This window comes from Mangifera indica, chromosome 7 (assembly GCF_011075055.1).
Source record: "Mangifera indica cultivar Alphonso chromosome 7, CATAS_Mindica_2.1, whole genome shotgun sequence".
Classification (NCBI taxonomy): domain Eukaryota; kingdom Viridiplantae; phylum Streptophyta; class Magnoliopsida; order Sapindales; family Anacardiaceae; genus Mangifera; species Mangifera indica.
The window spans coordinates 8,639,009-8,647,846 of NC_058143.1; positions in this window are offsets into that span (position 1 = coordinate 8,639,009).

Below are 8,838 nucleotides of genomic sequence, written 5' to 3' on the forward strand. Positions count from 1 at the left end.
TAGATTCAGAAACATATTAAGCATACATAAGATGTTTAGAAATTGTATTTGCGTTGTTAGCTCCTCTAAGACTTTATGTGGTTATGTAAACATTGTTATCTGACCCTCTTGAGGTAACTCTTTAGTATTCACATAGAGCATGAATGAGAGGTGATCCATAAAGAAAGCTATTAAGGCTTTTGTCAACTAGATCATGGAAATTAGATCATGATAATGGAAGCTTGCATCAATAAGATTTTAGGCATACAATTATGTGTTTAAGATTATTATGTTAAAAAATTTGACTCAAACTAAACATCTTTATTTGTAAGGTGTGTACGAATCCGAAGTTAATTCGGACTCTAATTACTTAGGTGATAAATGTCTAAGAGTTCTTATTAAATTAAAACTTTTAATGTATTGAAAGGTTTAATGTATAGGAATCCTAATTAAATTAGGATTTCAACTCAACCTAAACTTCCTATCAAACAAGGACTTTCAATTTTATTGAAAGTTTTAATGCATCGAAATCCTAATTAAATTAGAATTGTAACTCAACCTAAACTTTTTATCAAACAAAAACTTTGAAGAATCCTTGTTTAACTGAAGCATCTTACTCACGAGTTCATTCGGCTAATTGACTTGCATCTATTATTTGGCCTTGCTCAGTTGGACTTCTAAGTTGGTCTAGTTGAAACCACGAAGTGCATTTTCATGATGCCTTATGACACTATGCACACCAAATAATTCCAGTTAAAACACATCCATACGTTTCTCTTTTTCCATGATCTCAAATTGTCATAATCCTTACCTCTTAGTTTGTGTCAACCCCCTAATGCGTGTAACCAATAAGCTCCCTATTAAATTGGTAGTGTCTAAATTCGAATTAAATTTAGACACAAACCAAGATTGTCATTTAGCAAAGTGTTATAGCCATCAGACAACAAAGTGTCAGCAAACATCTTTATAAGCTTTTACAATATTATAGTTACATGTAATTCAATCATTTCGTCAACCAATATCTTGCAAAGCTGAGGCATAAAAGTATGTCTATCTCAATAGTTCCTCAACATGAGCTAATATACATTAATGACTTACACGGATTGGACTACAACTTCATTCTTGTATGGCCATATATTCCAACAATTATGAATTCCATTCAGCATTCATATATGAGATATCTTTTCTTATGCTCAAAAGTGACGAATTCTTTATTAATCAACCATAGCCTATATATATCTCACAATACGACTATTCACTATATTTATAATACCACTATTAAAACAATACGTTAGATAGTGTCAAACCATACTATTTCTTACACAAGACAGTTTGATAACCCTATGTCAGAAGATCACATGCACCCATAGTGTTTAGAAGATTTATTTTATAGACATTAGACTAACCATCTATATAGATATCCTTTGATATGGTCAATCTGATAAACATGTCTACAATGTACACCCATGTATTACACTAAGCTATCACCAAATAGCTTTGATATGCGAGCACTATTGCCAACTTTTGATGGGGTCGCTTAACACTATGATAATCCCATCACTCTTACATATGCCCTTGCTCAATGTCGATATTATGGATATTTCTAGAATAATTATCTAATATGTGCATAGAGTTCCTATGATCAGTTATTTGATCCCCTTGTCATAATTTTATCATTGTAAGGTATGTATATGTATTTAAGATTGTTGCGTTAAAAAAAATTGACTCAAACTAAACACCTTTATTTATAAGGTGTGCATGAATTCTAAATTAGTTGAGACTTTAACTACCTAGGTGATAAGATGTCTAAGAGTTCTTATTAAATTAAGACTTTTAATTTATTGAAAGTTTTAATGCATAGGAATCCTATTTAAGTTAGGATTCTAACTTAACCTAAACTTTCTATCAAATAAGGACTTTGAATTTACGGAAAGTTTTAATATGTAGGATCCTAATTAATTAGGATTCCAACTCAACCTAAACTTTCTACCAAACAAGGACTTCGAGGAATCCTTGTTTAACTAAACACCTTACCCACGAGTTAACTTAGCCAATTGACTCACATTTATCATTTGGCTTTACTCGGTTGGATTCATAAGTAGGTCCAATCGAAGCCATGTAGTGCATTTGCATGATGCCATGTGACATCGTGCAAACCAAATAATTCCAGTCAAAACACATTTATACATTTCTCTATTTCCATGATCTCAAGATTTTTGTCAAAAGATCCTTGTCTTTTGGTTTGTATCAACCCTTTAATGTGTGTGACCTATAAGATCTCTATCAAATTGATAGTGTCTGAATTCAAATCTAATTTAGACACATGCCAAGATTGACCTCTAACAAAGTATCATGGCAATCTGGATGATAAAGTGTCAACAAACATCTCTTTAAACTTTTACAATATCACAGTTACGTGTAATTCAATCCTTTCATCAACCCATATTTCTCAAGACTGAGACATAAAAGTGTGTCTATCTCAGTAGTTCCTTGATATGAGTTAACACAAATTAATGACTTACATGGATTAGGTTACAATCTTATCCTATTGTGGCCAACAATTCAAACAGTCATGAATTTCTTTTAGCATTCACATATAAGATATCTTCTCCAAAGCTCAAGAGTGACGAATCCTTTATTAATCAACCATAGCCTCTATGTATCGCACAATATGGTCGTTCACTACATTTATGATAACCCTATTCTGATGATACTTTGAATAATGTTAAATCATACTAATCTTTACACAAGATGGTTTGATAATCTCAAGTCAAAAGATCACATGCACCCTATAGTGTTTACAGGATTTGTTCTATAGACATTGGAACAACTATCCATATGGATATCCTCTAGTAGGGTCAGTTCAATAAACATGTCTACAACATACACGCATATCTTACACCAAACCTTCAGTAAACAATTTCAACACGTGATAATTGTTATCACCTTTTGGTGGGATTACTCAACATTATAATAATCACACCACCATTACATGTGCCTTTGGTCATTGTAATGTCGGTATTATGGACATTTCTAGAATAGTTATCTAATGTATGCACAAAGTTCTTATGATTAGTCGTTTGATCCCCTTATCACAATTATACCATTCTAAAGGCATGTTATTCAAACAATCATATAATAGATAAATATATGTACTGAATAACTATAAATCTTTTTATTAAATTTGCTCTAGGGCATCTACCTTAACAGGAGGTTAGGTGGAAAAGTGAATGAAAAGGAAAATAATAGAGGATCATGGTATAAGAATGGTAGGTGGAAAGTATAAAAAATATGGAGAATGACATGACACATCATGTAGCAACCAAGGATGGCATGACATATGATGTGGCAACTTATTTGGTGACATGACATGATGATATAGATGTTCATGATGATGTGAAGCCATCTAAAAAGCTTAATGCATGTGGAATAAGGATTCCTAGTTGAGTAGAGTTTGGTTTAAATCAACTTTGCTTGCAGAGTTTAGTTTAAAACAAATTTTCTAGTCTAATATAGTTAAACATGTCTTTTATTAATATTAGTTTTCCTATTAATTTAAAAGTCCTATTTTGAATTTAGAAATATTTTCTGTTTAGGAAGTTATTAAATATAATAAAGAGCTTTTGAAGATATTTGTTTAAAAAAGATCAATTTTAGTTAAAGTCTATTAAATTTATTTGCTAGAGTCTTAGTTTATCATAATTTAAAATTAACTAATATTTCTAATTTTAGTTTAACTTATGGTCTAATTTAATAAGTTTTATATTCTAGTAGAGTTAGGATTCTTATTTCATTTAAGAGAGTTATTAACCTATATAAAAGGCTTAGCTCATAGTAGACAATTTCAATAATTAAATTCAAGTTATTAATAAAATTCTCATTTAAGTTATTCATTTGCTAAGATTGCAAAAATAATTTTTATCTTTTTGTGTATATTGAACCATATCAACCCTAAATGCCCTTGTGAACGATATCACAATCCCATTAGTGCTTATCCTATGTCACAAAAACCATTGTACCACCCTCTACTGTATTACATTGATTTGGCTTAAAAACTAAGTGGTGATAGGTTGTGCATTATGAACTGATAAAGTGTAGGCAAACTGAGCTAAGGTTGTCTCATTTATAGGTTCCATCTTAGGTTGTGACTTATAGTTGTTACCAGATTGAACCCTTCTATTGTAACTGAAATTTTGACTATTCTAATTGAAGCTATTTGATTGCATATTTCTAATATAGTGTATATCAAATCGATGATAACACTAAAGTGCAATATGAACAAATCATCGACAAACCTAACATATGACATTTGGTCTCATGTAATTCTTTCCCTCTCAACTGCCTTGAGGAAACTGTGAACCTCTATTGGATAAGGCTTTAGAGTTATTATTCTAATCAACCTATTGAGCTTATGACTAAAATATTGAAAATTTCTATTAGCTACAAACTAATTCATTTGAGGCTTCTAATTTTTTAGCTCACCTCTGTTTAACATTAATCTATTTACTACATTTGCAAATCCCCTAACCAAATCAAAACTATAATTGTTGAACTTATTCAACCTCTGTTTATATTTCCCTAACACAATTTTTACTTCAGTTAAAGTGATTCATTCAGTTAAAGAGTCAAGTTTATTCATAACAAATATTACTATTAGAACAAACTAGGTCATATTCCATAAATTATGGAGTTGATTAATTCCTCTTTTGATATAATTTGACTACTAGCACCTAGGGCATCAGATAATTCTTTCATCCTCATGTACTCATTCACACCAAAATTTTTTTTTATCAAAGTTCGTGAAAGATTTTTCATTTTCACAATTTTAATCTTTGACTCCAGCATAAAGTGAGTTTGCAACACATTCCATACTTCACTCAAAGTAGTACATTTGGCAACATGGCAACATTATTCTACTCTACATAGATTTAGAAATAAAAGCCAAAATCTAACTCATCAACAAATCATCAAGCCTTTTCAACTATTATAACTAGAGTTAGTCCATTTTACAGTTGCAACGTTATTCTACAATATTATAAAAGTAGAGGGACAAGGGATCAGACCTAGAAGATGGTCCTTAAGGTCATGCATAACTATAATATACAATACTTGTGCCCTATAGTAACCATAGTTGTCTTTCCTTAGTTTAAGGCTCGCTAGTTGCAACATTGACATCGAAAATCCCTCTGACACCACTATTCCTTGACTAATTTGCATATTACATGAAATATCTAAAACAAAAGGGGTAGAAAAACTAGAAATAAAGTTCAAATTATCCATTGATGTTAGTCGTTATGGCTTTCATACCATGAAAACTTAACAAGAGATTATCCAATGATAGATATAAAATTGGATCTAAAGAACTCAGTAAAATATTGATAAAAAAATCATGATTTTCAAGAACTAGAGAGAGAAAATAACTTTTAGAACAAAAAAACTATTATGAATCATACCTCAAGATTGCATTAACCTCATAAAGTAGATACAACAATAGTTTTATACCTTTATCGGTGTACAACCTAGCAATCCAAGTGAACAAAACTCTGCCCTATTTGATTTGATACAAGAAAAAACAAACAATAGCGATTACAACCATCTAATAAAGACAAGAAAAAATATCTTGTAAAATTTTCTAGGGAAAAAGAAAAAAAAAAACAATGGAAGAAACAAAATTACAAAACAGATTAAGGAAACAGAAAGTCTCCTCTTTAATATTTGTTTTATTATCCATCATTGTTAAAGAAAACCAATACTGCACTGTTACACTAAACTTTGCATTTTACTAAAACTAAAATAACCTTCAATCAACAAGTCAACTACTTCAGAGATATTAGCTTTTTAATAGTATTAAAGAGAGAATTTGGTATTGTTTCATATTGTGAAGCTACTTGTGAATCAATGAAAGGAAGAAAGAAAAAAGTCAATAGTTAGCAATTATATATACATTAAAAGGTCACTTGAAGAGTTATTTCATAAGTGTGTATAGCTAAATCATTAAACTGATAATGGCATCAATCTTTTTTAACCATTGGATGTATAATATTGAAGAGTAAACCCAAATTAGGTCAAGCCTTTAACCTAATTTTGACATTGTCAACATCTTTTAGTCAAATTGTGTCAGGAATTGAAAAGAGAAACCTTTTTCATAACTTAGTTTAATAAGGAAGAAAACTATTTTGTTACCAGATTAGAATAATAGAAATTCATAAACGTTAGCATCTGAGGCTGATATAAATTAAAATAATAATGATTAGAAGAAGAAAAGTTGAAGTAGTATAGGAAATTGAATATTTGTAACACCCACAAATACATCTCAAGAGTAATATAGTCTTAATGCACGGGTTTTTGTAATTTGAAAGTAAAAATATGAGTTCTAGATGACACACGATCTTGTATAGAGAAGGCATGCTCATGTGTTGTGCCATATTAGCCAAACTAGACTGATTCCACTTGAATTCAAAAATAAGTCACACATTATTGTGTACTTTGAATACATGTTCATATGTGTGATACATTTTCAATTTATGTAAAAAAAGGTCATGCTTATGTGTTATGCCACATCAGCCAAATTAGACTAATTCCACTTGAATTCAAAAATAAGTGACACACTATTGTGTGCTTTGAATACACATTCATGTGTGTGTAATGCGTTTTCAATTTATATATGACATATCACTACATTTTTTAGATTACAATTTCATAAACCCTAAAAGCACAAAATCCTTAAAATTAGAGCGAGGCAGAGAGTTTGACCATCAAGGTTTCATTTGGCAACACTAGTGATGTTTTTTGACATCCTAATCGTTGGCAATTATAGAGAGAAGAGTCTGCTTGTGCAATTACTTTTCAGTGGAATTAAAGTAAGTAAAATCTGTTTTTTTTTTCATTGTGATTAATGTTGAGGCCGTTTATGGTTCTACACAACTTGTGGTCATAATAATTAAGTATAGAATCATGCTAGATATGATGGTTTTTGATAAGATAAGTGAATTTGTTATGTTTCCACTACAATTGTGTGGTGAGTTTACATATTCATGTGTTTCCATGATGACTAGTTATATTCAATTGTTAGTTGGCAAAGAATAGGATTTTGGAGATGTTGTGTATGTTAATTATTGATAAGAATAAGATGGTAGGTGATTTTATGATAGTATTGGTTCAAGTGATTATTTTATAATATGCATACTTTATTGATGAGTAATTGAGTATAAATCCATAAAGACTAGATTAGGGTGCGTAAGTGCACGTTTTTTGCATTATGGACTTCTCACACGATCATGTAGTATGAGACACATGCCAGTGTGTGTGAAACCCATAATTCAATTGATTTTTTTGGTGTTTTAGTGATTGTTGCTCGTTATTAACCGATTAATAATCAACTGAAATGTATGGACTTCCTTTGTATAGAATAACATGACTATTTATGGGGCAAAATAATTAGAATACCCTTGAGAAGTACTGCAATCAAGGAGAGAACAAAAAAGGAAATTAAAATAAATAGTTGAAGAGGCACATGCTTGTGTGTGTAGGAAAATTAACATACAAGGAATTGCCATAAGGAGTAATCATGTGCTTAGGAATAATGAGACATACCCGCTTGTGTCCATAAACACACCCGTGCGTAAAGAGCAAAATAAAAGAAAGTGAAATGGAATTAGTTTGAGAATTTAAGGGCCTTCCTAAGTAATAGTACATTGATTCTGAGTATGCAGTTGTACCTCATATGCCTAAGAGTCAAGTTATAATATGACACTAGAAATACTATTAGGTAGAAACAAGAACAAGCTAGGTTAAGTAAAGGCTCAAAAAGCATACATGTTAGGCATCAAATGATTGTTACGAGAGGGCACCATGAGTATCAGTCACTAAACCATCCATAGTAGGATATCAGAACTACAGTAAGGTATATGTTCGTAGTAGAGTCTAGTTAAGATTCAATTAGTGTAGTGAAGCATAAAGATAGCTCACATGGCCAAGGTATCAAATCCTTATATTCGATCCAAACTGATCATCTTAATATATAGCTTTAACTACAACTTTTAGATTCAGATGCTTCCACCAAGTTCAATAGGGTCACATGAGATAAGAATTTAAGGAAATAGTTCCTTAGTGAATGAGAGGGGCATAGTTTGATTTGAAAGTTATGATATACTGCCTAAACAATCCCTAAAGTACAATATGAGCACAAAGACAATACATAAGACTTGTCACCATCCATAAAGGAGTTTAATATCAACTTTACATGACAAAATTAGTATGGGTTAAGTTTAAAGGCATTTTGAGGATTTTAGTAAAAGCTATCAATAGAGTCTCTTACTTTCTGCATGTTTTATCACTCACTTTTCTATTTTAATATGTGTAGATACAGGTGTTCGTGATGATTATGAGTTAAGTGGTGGTTTGCGGGCGTAAAGTAATGAGGGCGTTTCTATATTTTAGCTTTTATTTTATTCAAATTTTCATTGATGTAGCAGACTACACATACTATGTTTTTAGATTATGTTTTCATGTTTTGACATTTTTGAATGCTTTCAATTTAGTTTTCACAAGGTTATTTTAGTAATTTACTAGTTTTAATAAATATGGTTTTATTCAATTGTTTTTTAGTTATTATTAATTGTTTTAATTTAACGCATGCTTGAAATAAACGATTTAATAACCCCTTCCTCTAGAAGATAGTACTTCTGGATGGTGTATTACAAGTTAGTATTAGAACATGATTTTAGCACCCAAAAATGTTTTAAAGTATATGTGTAGTCAAATTAAGTAAGAATGTAAGTCCCTCATGCCTTGCTGATTGCACTTACAATCAATCACTATAAGTTTAGTTTTATTTATACTTGCTAAGTTTTTATGGAA